This window comes from Notolabrus celidotus, chromosome 6 (assembly GCF_009762535.1).
Source record: "Notolabrus celidotus isolate fNotCel1 chromosome 6, fNotCel1.pri, whole genome shotgun sequence".
Lineage (NCBI taxonomy): Eukaryota > Metazoa > Chordata > Actinopteri > Labriformes > Labridae > Notolabrus > Notolabrus celidotus.
Window position 1 is genome coordinate 15,475,209 of NC_048277.1, and position 19,410 is coordinate 15,494,618.

Here is a 19,410-nt window from a genome sequence, read left to right on the forward strand (position 1 = left end):
ATAGCAGTGGCTTAATGAGTCTCTAGCTAGTACTCAAAATAAAGGTCATAAAAACATCAAAGACAGTCCAATAAGGGCAGAGAGGCTCAGAGAATCTGCAGGACACCCTCTGCATGTTAATATAGGATTTAATTGGGTACTTTCTATCGTAAGAATAGTTTTTTTACAGATTTTCACAAAGTAAAAGAAGTTTTGCTCCCTAGGAACAGATTTTGCATCAGCCTCGATGGTGTTTTCCAAAATCGGAGTGACAATGAGTGGGTGAGAGAGAAAGAGAGAGATGGGAACGGTATAGGCTGTATCCTCAACCAACGGGAGCTGGCATTCCCATGCAGCACAGACAAAGAGGGGGGAAACGGGCGGAGGTGGGTGGGGGAGTAAAGCGCTGAGGAGTGAGGTGAGGCAGAGCTCATTCAGTGGGATTGTTGAGCTGCGGAGCTCCTCGGATTTTACTGACAGAGAATCTCTCCGTGTGGTCCGTGAAGAGCCCCTGTGTCCTGGACCCGACGTGCACCCTGCAGCTCGCCGTGGCTGAGCCTATCTGAAGCGGATGAGACAAGACCCTTCAAGGGGACAAAACCAAAAACTTTTCTCATCGGGAATTTCAACAAAGGTAAAATGCTGCTTTGTGCTTATTTCAGCTTACACGCCAGATCAGATGATCAATACGCGCTCTTCGGTTGAGATCTTAAGAATATACATATTTTTTCCTGATCGTGACATGAAGCTAAATGTTTTTGTTTTTTTTAATAACACTGTCATCTGAAGTGATTTGCAATGATTGCTTTACGATAAATGACAGCAGGTGCACCGGGAGCGCGTGTTTCCAGGAAAAATTTTTTTTTGAAATACATGAAACCCAAATGTACAGATCTCCCTTAAATCAAGCATTCAGCCTCGTTGTTTGTCTTATTTTTTGTATTGCACAGGTGCTCAACGATTAAGACACAAGTGTCAACATGCAGGGAGAAAGTCCCTGAGCGTACACCGTAAATAAGCTCGCGCTGCACCTTACGCGTAAACAAAAGAGCCGCGTTATTCCTTCTGATGTTACAGGTTACTGCTGTGTGCGCTCATGGTTAGAAAAACAGTCGAATCTTTATTACAGATTTTCAGCAGGTAAATGATCATCGTAAGTCATGCCCTGTCAATCTCCGTAAGATCACAAGGGACAAGACGCTGTTCTTTACGTTTGGTGAGACAGCAGCCGCAGGCAACTCTTTGTAGGGGAGCTTAAGACTTAAAGCAATCTAATATGAGTTCACGTGGGAGGAAAAAAAATGCTTTGCTGTACTGTCCGTTTATTTTTCAGGAAAAAAAGTTTGTATGATTTGCAACTTGACTGCAGCAGTGTATCATCTGCCTATTTGTTCACAATTAAAGCATCCCAAAACCAAGGGAGCGTTAATTTATTTATTTATTTATTCATCTTTATTTTTCTGCATGGGAATGCACCTGTAAGGGAGTGCTTACAAAACGCTTCTGTTACACCCATGGACTCAAGCCTCATGTTGCAGCCCTTCCCCTCTTTCATATTACACCACATGTACCATCTTGCAGAAGCACACACCCATAGGAACACACACAGTTTTCCAATTGCACCATCAGTGTCACCATGGAAACCAACTCTCTTGGAACCTTCACTTGGTCGCCTTCAACATTACTCTTGTCTTGACACTTGGAGAAACGGCCTGCCGAGGGCTTCTGGATGTTTTTGTTAGCGGCATGTTGATGCATGCAAATGTGGAAGGCAGGTAGTGCTTCATATTGTTGCACTTTAGTGTTGGCCTGTTTTGTTGGGTGGTGTAATCTTCAGCTGGTAGCGCTGAGAGGAGCTGGCTGTACCATGTGTATTAGGATCTGAAGCGGCCTTGCATTTAGTGTAATTGCTGGGAGAATCCGTAAAGCGAAAGTGTCCATGAATCTAATACGTTTTGTCCTTTTACCCAGAGGCGGCTCTCTAAACTACTGTACTGTGGCACTCGCTGCTTTACATGAATGAACACGACAGACCAGGCAAGCTCACACATGCTGAAATATGGGATGCTTCACTCAATGTATGAGAGCATGTCCTGCATCTGCAGGGGGGTTGATTTTTTTTCCTTCTGTGGGCAACAATTGTATGGTTTTATTATGTGTTGGTTACATGCTGCGAATGCAACCATAAAAACCAATTCCTTTAAATGAGAATTCACATCCACATCAATGGGAGTCTGTTTGGGTGCATTATGCCCATTATCATATGTTTACAGAGGAGAACATTATTAGTGTGAAGGAATTCATGCAGTGAGTTTAAGCTGGGAATTCCTTTGAACCCTTGTTAGAACATTTGTCTGAAATAGTAGAAAACATGGCTTCATGGTTCTAGGAACTTAATCAATTTCTGTGTTTTTTAGTTTCAGCTTTTATGCATTTTCATATTCAAATTGCTAGTTAGAATTAAATGCAACTTGATCATGACAATTTGAATTCCCTTTAGTAACTCTCTCATTAAGGAACCACCCTCTGTGTGACCACTACGCAGGTCATAACTAAAAATGTGCTCATAATTAATACATTTTTGACATAAGAGAACTTTAGGGTCCATCATTGAATCATAAGATTACCACCCCCCCCCCTCCCCGAGCACAATCATGCATGCACACAGAAAACATAAAGAGGCACCCACACGTCCAGACTGAACCCTGCAGCGTCGCCGATCGCACACTGGAAGTGAAACGAGTCCAAATCATCTCTGTTCTGCTAACCATCTGTGAGGACGTTACTTTAATTAGGGTAGACATCACTCAGGGTATTCAGGGCAGTGAAGATGTTTACATGAACATGTGTGTTTGTGAGTGTGCCTTTGAGTTTAATGTTCCTTTTTCAACAAACACACACACACACATGAGGGGGAGGGTAGTTGGGAAGATACGCAAGCCAGGGTAAATAACACAGAAAGGAAAAGGAAAAAATCAATATGCTGACTAACTGATAGCTTCTTTATTGGTTGTGTTTTGATTAAATTTAGAAGATCGATTTCAACAGTTTCATTGATTGATTCAAGTGGTCGGCTGTGCTTGAGAAATATTAAATGAAGAATCTACCGGATGGCTTTGTTAGGAAAACTCAAATTAAACTTCAAGGTGGACCAGATGGTAAATGAGCCATCACTAGAAAGCAGGCATGGACTGATAAAGAGAAACTTGCATTTAGAGGAAGCTGTAAGATTAACAGACTCCTATAGGATGTTCACATGTGGGTAGAAATGTGAGAATATGGTCTTGTTTTCACAGTGAGAATTAGTCATATTTATATATACAACGCCTGAAATCATGGATAGCAAACAGGCAGCAAACAGTGTCGGCCTATTTTCTTTGCTGCTATATTTTGCACACTGCTTCATAAAGCACTCCAGAGCAGTTAGCGCCTGAGAGAAACAATAAAACCCAAGAACAATGTGGAGACACTTCAGTCTTAGCCAGACAAAAGTGAGACTTTACACTGCCAGAAGTGTGAGAGAGAAAGAGAAGTGGGAGTGACAGAAAGAGAAAGAGATAGGGAGGACAGACAGTAAAACATTGACTCTTACTTAAGTTGAAGACAGATAAATGTTAAAAGAATGGAGTGAAGATGGTGGGTTGCTTATTTCTCTTTGAGGGCTGCACAAGATGCCTGGAGTTTGAGCATATGTTACCTGTCTGTGGTGGGCCAAGTCAGACCTCAATTCTCTGCTGCTTCTTGAAGAGGCTGCAGGGAAGAGTGAGAGAAGAAGAGTGATAAAAATAACGAGTGAGAAAAAGAGAGGCGGGGGATCAAGGTGGGAAAGTGGAAGAATAAACTCCAGAAGAAAGAGGAAAGAACAGTTGAGGCAGACTAAAGATAGAGGAGAGAAAACGGGTGAAATAGGCACTAGGATACAGCTGAGAGTTGTGGATGTGTGCATGGTGTTATGCATGTGCGGGGTTGTGTGTCTCCATTCATGGAGCTTCTCTGTGGTCTTGCTGGCAATCTGTGGCATCTAGTGCTTGAGTAATCCTCCTGGGAACACGCTGAAGCTGCCAAAGTACCATCCAGCTCCTCTTTTCACTCTTTACCACCCTCATGGTCGTCTATCTCTGTCTCTCTTTTACCCGCTCTCTCAATACTCCTCTCTTTCTGCCATTAGCTCTTCCTTTCTTTAACTTCTTCTCAATTAACTTAATAACTACATGTGTTTTCCGTACTTGATTTTCCTTGCCTGCTCTTCATCGCTGTACTCCTGATGTGAATCTTCTTTAAATGTGGGATTCATGCTCTTTTTCTTCCTCTTTCTTTTGCTCTCGTAGTCCGGCCCTATAGAATCAGTGTTTTTGGTTCTCAGAGAGCAGAACAGAGTGAGGCCTTTCCCATGGGTTGACCAAACAAAGAGCCTGGCTCCCTTCACTTCTGTATGACTGCACAGGAACAGAAACACAGACATTCACTCAGCAGTCTGCTGCTGGGCGGCAAGGCGATAGATCTCTGCTGGCCATGGTCAAAGCATTTCTTCAGTTTTGTTATGAGACAGCAGCGATCATTAAACAGCCCATAAAATATGTGCTGATGGGTCAAGGATGGAGCAACTTAAAATGTTGAATACTATGTGTTTCTCATTAACTCGAAGCATACTTTGTAAGTATTTTAAGTAAATAGAATTGATTTGTATGTCATGTCTTTACAACATCTAGTTTGTCAGAGGATTATGTTACAGCTATTAGAGTAAACTATGAGAAATGTATCCCCCCTTTATGTATCTACAACAAAAAAAAGCCACATGACAACCATAAAGTGGCAAGAGTCAGCTTCAAATGACACAATTTTAGAATTCATACTGTACTAATTAAACAACTTAAATGCAACACTAAAAATTATAACTTTACATAAATAAAGAAAATTATCTTAAAGACAGAAACACAAGAAAGTGTTAAAATACATTGTTCAGTTTCAAAGGTTCACACTTGAAAAACCTGTAGGCCTGTATCTATCAAAATGCTGAAATGTGTTATATATTATTGAATTTTAAAGAGAAAAAAAATGAGCAAAGAATAAATATTAGTTTTCTAATGTTCTTTTTTTTAATTATGATGTGTAAGCAGTGTGATTTGTTGTCTTTATTTTGATCCAAAATATCTGAAACAAGTGTAAAAATTCAGATCTAATTCCAATTTTTGAGTTTTTTAAAATCATTTGTAAAGTACAGCAGACCATTGAAATTAAATTTTCGCAATAGCCGTAATTAGGATTTTTTCTCCTCTTTTTTTTTCATCAGGTGGTCACAGATCAAAGGTCATAGCCATAATAGCCCACACATGCACAAATAACCCACCAAAAGACTTCAAGTTTAACACATTTCTCTAAAGTAGGTAGATAAGAGGGTTGGGTCAACACAGCCTGTAGTACGATATTTGTATTGATAATGTTAGTTGTTCTCATAAAAGGATTAACCTGATCTAGTTAATAATGTCTTCATCTGCTCCTGTTGAAATAATTAAATCTGAAGTTTCAATCCATTCTTTTCAAAGGGTTCAGATTCAACTGATTATCTGATATTAACATTTACATGCTTGGTTAAAGGGGCCCCAGAGGGGGATGAACCAGTGTTTATTGTGGGGAACAGTGATGGCTTCATCCCACCGAATTCTCCATACTGCCACTGTCCTCCACCCCAAAAAAAACCCAAACCACCCACATCCCATTGGCACCTGCTGCATCAGAATTCAGGTCAACCGGGGGAGTCACGAAAATTGCTCCGAGTGGTTGGTGAAGAGAAGAAGGGATGTACAAGGGAGGGGGAGGGGGGGTCTTGTTTTGTTTTTTCGCTTGGCACCAAAGACCATGCCATTGAGAACAATCACTCCATTGTGCTGCTACAAAAGAATCATAATTAAAGCACATTAAGTGACTCGTACAAAACAAAAAGCAGACTTCATCTGAACAGATAATGCCACAAGATGAGGGCTGACAGATTCATGCTGGTTATCAGATGGAGCCACCTTTGCTAATGCTGTCACCCTTCAAAACCTTAATTATCAGTCTCCATTAATGCCAACAAAGCGCTAAGAAGTTTACTTTCACTGGAATCCTATACAGAAAGTCAATGCAACTTACATATTTTGTAGTTTGTAGTCTTCAAAACAGAATTAAAAATGTATTTTAAGTGCATGAAAGTATGTTGCTGAGTAACTTATGTAAAGCTGTGGAGGAACTAGTTCTATTCTATATTCGCTTCTGCTGCTTTCCTCCTCCTGTGCTTCTTTTGTAGAGTAAAGCTTTCATGAGGATAATAGGAGGATAAGTGGAATAAAGAGGAAGAGGATGGATGGGGACATGAAGGATTAGATGTTGCCTAGAGTTTCCATATGGTAACAAAAATTAATCTTGATATCATATTCACATTTAGTCCTTCTGGCAACAGCCAAGGTCCTCTGGCACAGTGAAAAAACAGGTTTTAAAGGATGCAAAAAGGGCTCAAATTCAAGTAAATCTAGCGCCTTTTCTCACTTCACCAACTTCCCCTCCACCTTCCTCTTCCTTTGCTCCCTCTTTGCTATTCCACAAATCCTCAATTAAGTGCGTAATGGGCCTCTGAGGCAGGTTTGTGTGCCTCTTTGTTCAGCTCAGGGAGATCGGCCGGCATTAATGTTCCTCTTGAGTATGTAAATAGCCTGAGCTGTGGGAGCGCGGAGCGGAGCTGCCACTTGTCCGCTTAATCGCAGAGAGCTCCATCACTTTCGGACATTTTGGGGAGCCAAAAACGGGACATGCATGAGAACTTCAGCACCAGATACAATGCCCACACTCGGAGGACTAGCCTCAGCACCCGTGTCCACCTCCCACTTCTTCCGGAATAAACCCTGTTTGCTCTCTCACCCTCGGGACCCTCGCCCCTCCTACTCAACCGATCCTCTGACCAATCCGTCCTCTGCCTGTGTGCTGCTCCCCTACAGCTCAGCCTATCCCATCCCAAGACCCTACACTCTGTTTTGTTCACCTCGCCCACTTGTCCAGCAGAACACACAACAATCCCCTTCATTGCATGTTTGTCAGCCCCCTTTTCAGGAGTAAAAGAGGAGTGAGAGAGAGAGAGAGAGAGAGAGAGAGAGAGAGAGAGAGGGGAGGTGGGGGTTACAAAAACAAAAAAAGAGAAGGAAACAATTAAATGGCCCCTCCTTCCTATGAACCCCGCTCTAGCGGTTTCCCAGCTCGAGATTCTGTGAACTAACTTGGAGGCCTGTAAAGTGGTCCATTATTCTAGTAGGGGTGGCGTGTTCCAAGAGCGGCCGGCCTCAATGGCTGATGAACACAGAGAGGGTTTTGTTCGAGCGTTTTGGCTCACTGCATTGTGCACTTAATGAGGAGCTGCACCTACCTATCTATCTATCTATCTATCTATCTATCTATCTATCTATCTATCTATCTATCTATCTATCTATCTATCTATCTATCCATCCATCCATCCATCCATCCATCCATCCATCCATCCATCCATCCATCCATCCATCCATCCATCCGGTTTATTATGTACGGTTTTATCTCTAATGGTTTCTTAGCATGCTGTAAGACAAAGTAAGACCCCTCATCAGAACAAGACAAAAGATCATTTTTATTAATATTGTCCAAATTTAATGTCAATTTAAATCAATTTAGATTCATCTTCAATAAAAACAGAATCCTGTTTAATCCAGATGGATCCTGTCATGACTGGGAATCCTCGTTCATCTCATTGTATGAGGATTACAGAGAACCAGGATTTCGGGGAATTTGTGTCGTATGCCTTAAATCTGGACTGAAGGAGGGGTTTACCACCCTCTGAGCAGCCTGAGATGAGCGTGCTCGGGGGATTTAGCTGTTACTGGGATCAGACTGAGGAGATGTGTGGAGAATGCTTATGCCTAGAGGTTCTGATTATGATTGACTGTGACTACAGGCAGGCTGTCATAATTAGGCGGTTGAGAAAAGCAGAAGTGGATGCATTCACTCTCAATGGCATTCCAATGCTGCATGTGACTGAAGAAATATTTACATAGTTTGGCAAAGTATGTGTTGACAAAGAATGATGTGGAAAGAAAAGCAATGAAGTGAGGAGTGGCAGGGGTTCCTCTGGGGCTTTACAAACAATGGGCAGCCCTTATTTTCATGTCTTTTACAGTAAGAGAAAAAATCTCTTGGTCTATGTTTACAGATGTGGTGCTGAAAGAACAGAGTCAGTGAATTGGTCCTGAAAGGAGAGCAGGCTTGCTGACACAGCCTACAGCACAGACATAAGCTTTGCTTGTCTGAATGGAGTGAAAATGAATTTAATTTAAAGACAAAACCATCATATTTACTTTGTATCCCTTTAAGGCTCTTTGTTTGCTGATTTTCTGGCAGGAGCTCTCGTTTATTTTGATGATGAAAATTCTCTTCGCTAAACTGAAACAGTTGGGCAACACTCAGGTTCACACCAGGTTTTCGTACTCCACTGCATTTGTTAGTCTTCTGTTTGTTTTGGTGCCTGAAAACATGAGCTGTGTGTGGTTCCATAAATCTCTCCAAAATATGTCAGACCTGCTTAGCAGAGAGATGAAAGCAATCTTTTAGGTGATGCAGTGTTTTGTAGTTGCAATGATATGTTGTGAGGGAAACAGATGGGGAAAGAGGGATAGTAAAAAAGTGAATGTAATGAGGAAGAGAGATAACATAATGCACACGATGAGACAGAGGGAGTAAAAGAGAGTGACAGCTCTGTCACACTTCCCTGCTCTCTTGATATGCTTCCCTATTGTATTCTGGTCAGTACTGATGTGAAACAGTTTCTTCAGTGCAAAGACACAGACAGGGATTGTTGCAATTAGAGAGAAACACAATGCATACAGGACGTATTTGCATCAAAATAGGTAATGATCCATAAGAGATATGTGTGGATAATGATATCACTGTGGACCATGTCTACATATATTTCAGTTTCTGTCACATTAATAAGCACATCATGGCATGCAGCCAGTGCAGACCATATGGCACATTTCCCATATGGGAAGTGCCCTCAGGTAACTTCTATTAGAGTACTTTATACAAAGAAGTGACATCTTTGGAATCATAAAAACTCAAGGGTGAGTTAAACCAAGCTAAACTGTGTGAGATTGTTGTCTGTGAATGTCTATGTGTTATTTAAGGAACTGTCAGATCTGTAGAGCCCAAAGTAGCTACACAGCTAATATACTGGTTGTGCCTTGTCTAGGATGAACTGCACATTAAATATAACATTAACAGGTATCTAAAATATCACCTGAAAATATGAACCTGCAAACTCTCCAAATTGGTTTTCACAGAGGAGGTAAAAAATATATATCTTATTACTGCAAATTTAAGCTAGTTTTATGGCTGAAGTAAATTAGTTTCACTTGTCAAGTTCCAAATTATGTATGTCTCAACGTGCCCTATAGCCACTGAAAAAAATGAAAGGCTCTATCGAATTTGGTGAGTCATGTGCCAGACATATTCAAGTATGTGTGTGCATGCAAGTGTGGCTGTCCATCATCGAAGGCTGATGTAATGAGTTACGTTTGTGTGTGTCCGTTTGTGTGTGTATGTGTAGGAATGCCCTTTCTGTCAACACTGTGGGGTGGTGTGAGGAGAGCGGGGCAGGGCCGTTGCTGCAGGCAGTGCTCGCTCCCTACAGACTCCTGTGTTTAATTAGTGAGAGAACATCCACCCTCCTTAGTCCTCTTATTGGCAAATCCTGAGTGAGACTGTAAACCCCTCACCCCGCCTCCAATACCACGGGACTGGACCAACTGAGATTTATCACTGCATACAAGAGTGCAATATTTTCTGTGTGTATGTGTGTGTGTGTTTACATGCTCGCATTATACACAGACAGATTGGGTCCAGACAGTGAGAGCATTTATCGTCTCCCCGTATATTTAAATTTTTCGAGTGTGGCAGGTGAGCCTAGTGATGTATGAAACATCATTTGTGCAGTAATCTCATTTTGCGGGCCAGCTGCCCGACACAGATGTCAGCTCTTCATGTATCCACACATAACCTGATAACACAGAAGCCCTTAATAATGCTGGATGTGTAGCGACATGCGCCATCTCATTCTCCACTTCAATTGATTGCTTTAATCTGACCTTTGTCCCACCCTCTCTCTGCACTTTCACTTATTTTCTCGTCTGTTTTCCATTCCAGTCTCTTTGTCTCATCAGCCACACCTTGCTTTTTTCACCCTCCCCCCTTTTTTATCCTCCTCCCTTCCCCCATACATTGTTACACATCTATCTTTATATGGCATTTTCCTCAGTCTAATATACGCCTTTCTCTCTCTCCTCCGTCATCCCCCTCTCGGCTAGTAGGTATACCCCAGCAGAGGTTGTAGTAGGAGGGGGGTTGGGTGGTCCTGCCTTACTGGCAGATTTAATGAGCTCCTGTGGGGATCGGACCAAAGCCATCAAAAGCAGTGTTCAGCTATATAGCAGGCTCTGTTAAACAGATGCGCCTTTGCTAATGATAGCAGCATGGCTTCATATGCAACTGGCGTGAACATAGAGCAGATATAGGAGGAGAAAGAAGAAAGTGGGATGTGTCTGAGATAGGTGTGTGACCATTCTTCTATTAGAGGTTGTTGTGGGAGGAAAATCTCCCATGACTATGGATGGTTTTTCCTGGGCTGACCTTACATTCCTGCAGCTTTTGATGGATGATGGGGGCTGAGATAAGGGATCATGGACAAGATGTTGAACAAAATCCTTTCGGTTGCAGCTGTCAAGGACAGCCCAAATAACATAGCAACACAGTTATGACACCTATTACACAATAGAGGAGGGAGACGTTTCACATGAATGAGGATGATTTTTCAAATGAGAAAAAAATAGGGACCTACATTTGGAGTGGGAGAGACATGTGCAGCAATAATTTGATGACATTTGAGTGTTAGAATAGATGCCATCATACTAGATCCCTCTGCTGATTTTATCTAGATGAATGAGAACCCCTGTAACAACCGCTCCCCAGCATAATAGGCTGTTAGCACATAATTACAGTGGGACTGGTCACATCTGAGAGACCTATGCAGACTACAGCACTGGCCTCAGGATTCCCAGAGGCTCTCTCTAATGACTGCCTCATTACGGACACAAAGAGTTGGGTCAAACAAAGGGAAACCTTAGAGGATGCTGAGGGACAGGCACGTACAGTGGGGTGCTGTCATGCATTGCCAGGATGCTGATGCACCCCGATTGTAAAACAGAAAAGTAAAAATGGAAATTGTGATGAGAGAATAAGAAGGAGTTTTCAGAGTAACTGGTGTAACATAATGTACTTAGCAGTTTATAAATTGCAGCACACGATGATTGATGATGGCAGTTATCAAAAAAGAAGGTTTCTTTCGGACGTCAGTGTTTGCCAAATGTAGTTTTAGTTTTTGCTCTGGATATGCACATGCTAACCCAAAAATTACCTAGTATCAGTTGTGGTGGATACCACAAATTTGGTACTACATTTCAGGTCACATGAGCCGAGTTCAGAGACTATGGGCCCTATCGTTCATCTAGCACAAAGCTTCTTGGTGTGCAGGGAAAGTGTCATTGTTTTTTTTATCTGATACACTTGTTATTTTAATGCCCAGTGCCCACATTGTGTAAATAGCAACTGAACTTGTGGCCATGTTAGTGTCCATCGGTTGGTGTGTTGTCGGTGTCTTGACGTGGCAATATTTGCCCATTCTTCTTTACAAAAAAGCTCAAAATCCATCAGATAGTGAGGGCATCTCCTGTGCACAGCCCTCTTCAGACCACCCCACAGATATTCAACTGGATTCAGGCCTGGGCTCTGGCTGGGCCATTCCAAAACTTTAATCGTCTTCTGGTGAAGCCATGCTTTTGTTGATTTGGATGTATGCTTTGGCTCGTTGTCATTTTGAAAGGTGAAATTCCTCTTCATCTTCAGCTTTCTAACGGAGGCCTGGAGGTTTGGGCCATAATGGACTGTTATTTGTAACTGTTCATATTTCCCTCCACCTTGACTAAGGCCCCGGTTCCAGATGAAGAAAAACAGGCCAAAAGCATGATGCTGCCCCCACCGTGTTTCTCTGTGGGTATGGAGTTCTCTATGTGATGTGCAGTGTTGTTTTTATGCCAAACAAACCTTTTAGAATTATGGCCAAAAAGTTCAACCTTGGTTTCATCAGACCATAAAACATTTGCCACATGCTTTTGGGAGACTTAATGTATGTTCTTGAAACATTTTGCTGGGTTTGGATGTTTTTTCTTCATAAGAAAAGGCTTCCGTCTTTTCACTCTACCCCATAGCCGAAACATATGAAGAATAGGAGAGATGTTGTCACATGAAGTACACAGCCAGTATTAGTCACAAATCCCTGCAGCTCCTTTAATGTTGCTGTAGGCCTCTTGGAAGCCTCCCTGAACAGTTTTCTTCTCGTCTTTTCATCAGTTTTGGAGGGATGTCCAGTTCTCTGGATGTCACTGTTCCATATTTTCTCCACTTGATGATGACTGTCTTCATTGTGGTCCATGGTTTATCTAATGCCTTGGAACATGTTTATACCCTTCTCTTGACTGATACCTTTCAACAATGAGATCCCTCTAATGCTTTGGAAGCTCTCTGTGGATCATGGCTTTTGCTGTAAGATGCAACTAAGGAAATGTCAGGAAAACCAACAAGAATAGCTGATCTTTACTGGGATTAATCAAAGTCACTTTAAATTATGACAGGTGTATACTGACTACTATTGGTCATGTGTTTGAATGTGATTGGTTAATTCTGAACACAGCCACATCCCCACTTATAAGAGGGTGTGTACACTTATGCAACCACATTATTTTAGTTTTTTAGTTTTTATTCTTCCCCCTAAAACTATTTTTTTTTTTCAAAAGTTCAATTGAATTGTGCACGTTATAGGTCAAATTAAAGGTGGAAAAAGTTCTGACATGATTTATCTTGGTTTACCTGGCATTGTAACAGGGGTGTGTAGACTTTCGCTATCCACTGTATCTAATACGATGAACTTTGTGTGTGTTTCCTGCATTTCTAGGGACATAATGTGAGGAGAGAAGTTACATATACTGGCCACATTTCTTTAAGTAGAAAGCCTGGAATCTGCTGTGTAAATAGAAAACATACCTTCCTACAGGCCCGACTGGCTCGTAAAGAGGATGAGGGCAGACATACTGATTGGTTTGATTCATGTTATGCCCAAAACACACTTTTCAACAATCAAAGGACTTAATCCAACTAGTGCGCCTCACTTAGCATCTAGATTGTGTGCAGTTTGACTATCAAAGTATGGTTGGATAAGCCTCACTTCACCTTGTGCCATGTGCTTTAGATTAGACCATGATTGTTGAAATAGAACCCTATGTGTCGCTGACCATGGTACTGAATGCTTGACTTGCCACCTTATACTTGGTTGAGAGGTAGGTACCACTTCAGTCATTTATGTATTGCTATGAAACATTTCTGTCTTTATGACTGAATGTATGATAGCTGTATCATTTTAGCCATTAATAATTGATGACAGCTTGGAAATGACCTCAGTAAATCTTTGTATAAATGTGCTTCATTCAACATACAGCTCCTTTGACCGTATGCAAGTCTCTGATCAGAGACTGATTCAACGATCAACAATTCAAGCTGTACTTGGAAACAGATTTCAAATGGACCACTGAGTGTCTCTGCACGCAGACATTTGTACCTGAAGACTTTCCTACACTAACCAAATTAAGAAGATGAAACGTTTGATTCACCTGCATTGATACTTTCTGTCATAGCTGGTACAGGAAAGCCAGCTTCTGGCACATATGCTTAAGTGTTCCTCTGTACACCAAAGACAGATATGAAACACTTGTAAGATATGAAGACATGGTTTTCCCATCTGAGTGCATAACTCTCTCAGGGATGATCTGACTGAGAAACTGTTGTTGAAATGCATGCTGGGTATAACAGACAATTCCACTGTTGTTGTTGTATTTGAGGTGAATCTCTGCAAAGTTTTGAGGTAACTTGGGGTAAACCATCCAGTGGGAATGTTGTTTTTTTAACACTCTTAAAGGCTCTTCTGTGTTAAGTTAAGCTACTGAGGGACAGTAGGTTACCCTGCTGCTGGAATAATCCAATTTGAATGACAGTCCACGCATCTCTCGATCACTATCTATCAGGGAACGTATTCATCCCAACGACCATCTAGAGATTCATCACTGAGAGGCGTTGAGTGACAAAGCTTCCCTTTCTTCCGATGCTGGAATTTATCTCCCACTTCCTATGCACAGCACAACCTGAAGTGTTTGCTGAGAGCTTCATTTGGGTGGAGGGGTGGTGGTGGCGGTAGGGGGGCTTTTTCACAGCTCCCAGGCACCCAGTATGTGTAAGCCCATTTCTTCCCACTGCATGGCAAGTGGCTGTGAGGCCCAGAGGGGGCCAGATATATCCGGAGCCTGGCCCTGTTCCAGTTGTCTTTACCTCACAGTATATTGTGATGCTCCAGTCATGAGAACGGACATCGGGCCTCTTCAGGGACCAGTGGGAAACTTGTCTTCTCATTTACATCTTCATCTCTGCTGTAGTACGGATCCAAACAACCTGGAGTAGACATGTCTACCCACACAACTGGTCATTAATGCAAACATGTTAATAATTATGTAAGCACATGTTGTGGATGGTAGCAGCATTTTAAATCGAAGCATGTGACAGTAGCTCATTAATTATGCATTGGAAACCTCAAACAAGCTAATTTAAAATGGCTCTGTGAGGTTTTTGGAAGGTTTTATTACTTTTTTCGTTGATCAAATAATATGATCTTTGTTGGGGAAAAAGATTTTCAGTTTGACAGTTTTCCATAAAGTTTTTTATGGTGTGTGTGCGTAGGCTATGTGTTTGTTTGCTGGGTGTGTGAGCGTGTGTGTGTGGCAGTGAGCTTCCTCTTCCCGTTCATCCCCTTCTCTCTAAGCTGCAGATCGTTGCTAGGACAACCCCTCGTGGTCCTTGCTGCATCGCAGCGGCCCTCAATGCCAGCACTCAGGGAACCTCCTCGCACTGGGAAGGCAGCATAAAATCGGGATAATCGCTGTCGATTATGGCACACAATGGGCTGCAGCTTGTGAAAGATTCATTCATCCTGGAAAAAGAGACTGTGGAGGGGGAAAGAGAAAGGGGCGCCTTGGTCCCTCCGCTGCTCTCCCACGGTGGGCACAGGCATGACATCAGTGGCCTGAAAGAACGGGCATTCTGGACATACCCACTGCCCCCCCTCCCTTGCTATACCCTCGCAACCCCCTCCCTCTTGAACCCCCTCCCGTCTTTTCTAACCCCTGCCAGTTTGGATGCGGCGCTTGGCCAGGCGAGTTGGGGCCACTGCCACTGTTTGCGTGTGAAACAAAGCCCCTCAGAAGGAAGAGAGAGGAAGCAGAGAGCTTCACATGGTACCAGCCAAGAGCAGGGATGGCTGCCTCGGCCTTCCCCTCATAGGCCCCTCTTTTGGCTGAGAGGTGCTGCTGTGACCCCAGTACCCCCTTCTCCCTGAGTGTCCCTCTTCCTCCCCCTCTGTAACCCCTTCTTCTCTGTCCAGCTCTCTCTCTCCCTCGTCCCCAAAAAAACTTCTCTCTCTTCCCTGTGAAGGCCCTTTTCAATGAGTATGACATGTCAAGGGATTTAGGATGAGTGATCTCTCATGACACAACCTTTGCCGAAAGAGCTAGGATTCCTCTGGCTTTTGTTGTACACTTGGTCATTTGTTTGAAGAGGAAATAGCTTTCCAACACATTTCCCTAATTAGAATAATGTGATACTGCTCAATACGATGTGAAGTCCCATGCTGCTGGGAGACTAGAGGGAAATCAGCGTGACACCATCCTCACATGAATCATGTTGGTCATTTGTGCTGTGGAGTCCCGTGCTTTGGACTTTCATTGACTAGTGGGTAAACCTATATGTTAGTGTGTGTGACTTGAATGTGTGTGTCTTATTTTAAAAAAGCACATAGAAAGACACATACTTTGTCATTTTTTCCTCTCCTAGATATGCATTCTTTTGAGGGATTTATGTGAATAATATATTTGAATCTAATGATCTTAGAGCTTTGTGTGACATCACCACTGACAGAGAATTAAGAGTGTCTCATAATATTACTGGAGAGTGACATATGTAGTAGCCTAAAGAACCTTTCATCTGCTGTCCATCAGGATGACCTTAAAGCCCCAAAACTGCAACATGATGGATGTTAAATCTTCTGTTACTCTCTTAGAGAAAGCTCTGCTGTTCACATTGTGCCATTAGCAGGCATCATCATGCTCATCTCCATTGGCCTGGCCTCCTGGCCTTTCCCTTGCTCTCCCATGTATCTGGATGAGTCTGAGAGTTCGCTCTCTTGAGGGATTATAACATCCAGGGAATGAGGGTCCCTGAGGGATTTGACACTTAAGCTCAAATACTAACTCCTCCCTCCACTTCTTGTTTTTTATTCATTTATTTCTGGGTTGGTATGATGTGTTTGTGTATGGGATCTCTATGTGTGTGAATTGGGGTGTAGCTGGTTGTTGGTGGTGGGTGGTGGTGAAGTCAGGGGGTGGGGGGGTTGAGGGGGTGGGGGGGTTGCAGATTTCAGGATGGGGCATTTCAGGTTGCTGTGGCTGTGACGGGGTCTGTGTTGGCGCGCTCCTCTCTGGATGCTTTGAAGTTGGAGGACAGTGGAGAGCTGCTAGCTGTCAGCAGAGTTACAGAGTTTTTTTTCAACCCTGGACTTTAACTGTAGACTTCACTAACTTTTTCTGATGGAGAAGTCTTGATCTTATAACTATTTGCTGCGCTGACTGATTCTAAATACCAAAGAGGTTGGATCTTGGTCAGTGTATACTGCACTTACCTCAACTCCACCAGAAATGAAGTAAGTAAAATAAAGCACATATACAGTTCTGGGAGTAATTGAGCTTTACAAGTTGTACTTTATTTTTCTACCAAATTAGTAAACTCAACTTCTCTTGTGAGTGAGTAAATTGGGAATTACAATCTGGCAGAATATGAAAATCTTTCAGATTTTTATGAGGGATCTGGTTTGACACCAGGTGTTGTTTTATTAAGACCGGCATTCATTCTTCATGGCTTAACGGTGCTGTAATGCAATTAATCTGACTAAGCCTTGGGCCACGATTAACCGCTTCATGAGATGATCCTATTACAGACTGCAGTGAAGAAACTGTGTGTGTGTGTGTGTGTGTGTGTGAGAGAGAAAGAGAGAGTGAGAGAGAGAGGGCATCTGTGTGTGTGAGTGTATGAGTGTTTTGACTTTTGAATCATGAGGTCCTGTCAGAGTTTTAAGTCATGTAAACTTTATGAGTAGCTCTGAGTGACATTTTTCTTTTTTTGCTTTCACAGTTCCTAAAAGCAGAAGCTCATTTATTTCACTGGACAAAATCTTAGGGCAGAGAAGATTATTTCTAACCTCATGTTTTGTTAATGAAAGCTTGAATTATGCACGGAAAGGAGAATTTTCCACACAATAAAATAGTTTCATAACATCTAAAACTCATTTTTATGTGCTTCTGCTTTGAAATGATCGCTACCTGTCATTACTCTTTGCTAAATGTGCATTGCCATCCGTTATTGGGTTGCATGAGCTCCTCTCTCACATCTGTCTCTGACCTTGTGAGAGAGGTGCTAATGAGAAGACCATGACAGAGTAATATCCGACTTCTGTGACGTCTGCTTCCTCTCTTTCTCTCTGAGCTAAAAATAATGAAAGTGAGAGAAAGGGTGAAAATTTAATTAACAAGATTCATCACTCTTATGGAATGGGATTACATGGTTATGGTCGTTTATCTGGTTTTGTTCCTGGGCTTTTACTAATTCATACAGCTCTCAATTTTGGGGTAATGGAGGCTAGTGTTTCTCCTGCTGTTTGTGTGTGTGTTTTCTCTTGTTTTTCACACTTCACTTTGAAATTAATAAGGGGAGATAGGACTGGTCCATCTGTGTGCCTGGAAGCTGACCATTTGGTCTTCGTATAGCAGAGCACAGCAATACACAAAGCTGGGGGAGGTGTGTGAAAAAGTGTGAGTGTGTGTATGTGTGTGTGTGTGTGTGTGTGTGTGTGTGTGTGTGTGTGTGTGTGTGTGTGTGTGTGTTCATGTGGAATTATTAGCGACTACTTACAAAACAACAATAGCACCATAAGAGTCCTTGGATGTGATGAAGTTTACAAAATATGCCCTATTGCTTTGGGCTCCCTGTCTTGCCTTTGATCCAGTTTGGGCTTTGAAAACAGATGTGACAGCCAGCATGATTAATCTCTATGAAGTGTTCTGACTTCATCTTGCACTAAGGGGGGAGGGTGTTAGGAGAAAAAAAAAATAATACCACCATTGTTGCTTCCGTTTGTGAGATTCAGCCCATGAACCCCAGGGGTGAGGTCAAAGGTCAGAGTCACATTGTTTCATCTTTGTAATTCATCTCAGCAGACATTTTCACGGCCTTATGGTCTATGAATGGCAACAAATAGAACTTCTACTTCCTCATGGACAAAAAATTGAAACAAACTCAGCCATATGATTTGATGGATTATTTCTGCCACTTGTCAAAAGAAGCCTAAATAAAGGCCTCCGCTTTTTTCTCTCTCTTCATTCTCATCCAATCTCTCTGACGTAGTTATTCAACACCTGTCTAACAGGCATGTGACACACTCAGCTGGCTCTCTTCTTCTCACTGACAAGCTCATTCATACTTCAATGCGATAACAGGAAACCGCTGCCTGTAATGGGAAATCACTTTTTATTTGATTAATTAGACCTTGTGACTGAACCCCCCACCCCCTTCACATCATTGTATTTGTGGGTTTGAGAGCTTACAGATTTACCATCACATAGTCATAACTGAGGAGAAAATGTACAAATGGTTGTAAAACCCTCCACAGACCATATGTTTGCCCCTACTTTCTTTAATATCAATACGTGTACAGTTAAGTTGTCAGCTGTTTCACTGTGTTACCACTGTGTTAAAGAATATCTCAAATCACCACCAGGGTTTTTTTTGTCTTAAGTGGTCTACACTCCATATGGTTTTTACTATAGTAATCTCCCTACACAGTTATCTAGCAAAAACACCACATGATACATTATTTTCAATTGTAACATGTTTGAGATTTAAAGCTGTTAAATTAGGGTCATAGTGCTCCCTTGGAATATTGCATTTACGCTATTTTTGCTGTCAGACAGCATGGAAGTTATTTATTATAAAATCCCATACCCAAAAGTTATTTTATCAAATACAAAGTTGCTTCTTTACAAATAATTGACAACATTTTACAGATACTTTAGAGATATATAGATTTTGATAGACTGACTAACTCAAAGGACTGCAGTGTTCCAAGCAGCAGCTTGCAGTCAGCCTCCATCTGTTTGATGCCATAGTAACCAGGAAGCGTTTTGA

General features: G+C 42.1%; 1 protein-coding gene across 2 annotated transcripts in view; it reads left to right on the forward strand.

Annotated features, from left to right (window-relative positions):
- The window catches only part of slc1a2b (solute carrier family 1 member 2b), a 29,455-nt gene continuing 10,045 nt past the window's right edge, over window positions 1–19,410 (forward strand). The window contains exon 1 of one of the 2 annotated variants that reach the window (XM_034686658.1): window positions 1–613. The gene's annotated coding sequence lies outside the window, so the exon portion shown is untranslated. The remainder of the gene's footprint in view (window positions 614–19,410) is intronic. The other variant, XM_034686659.1, reaches the window with a different exon arrangement.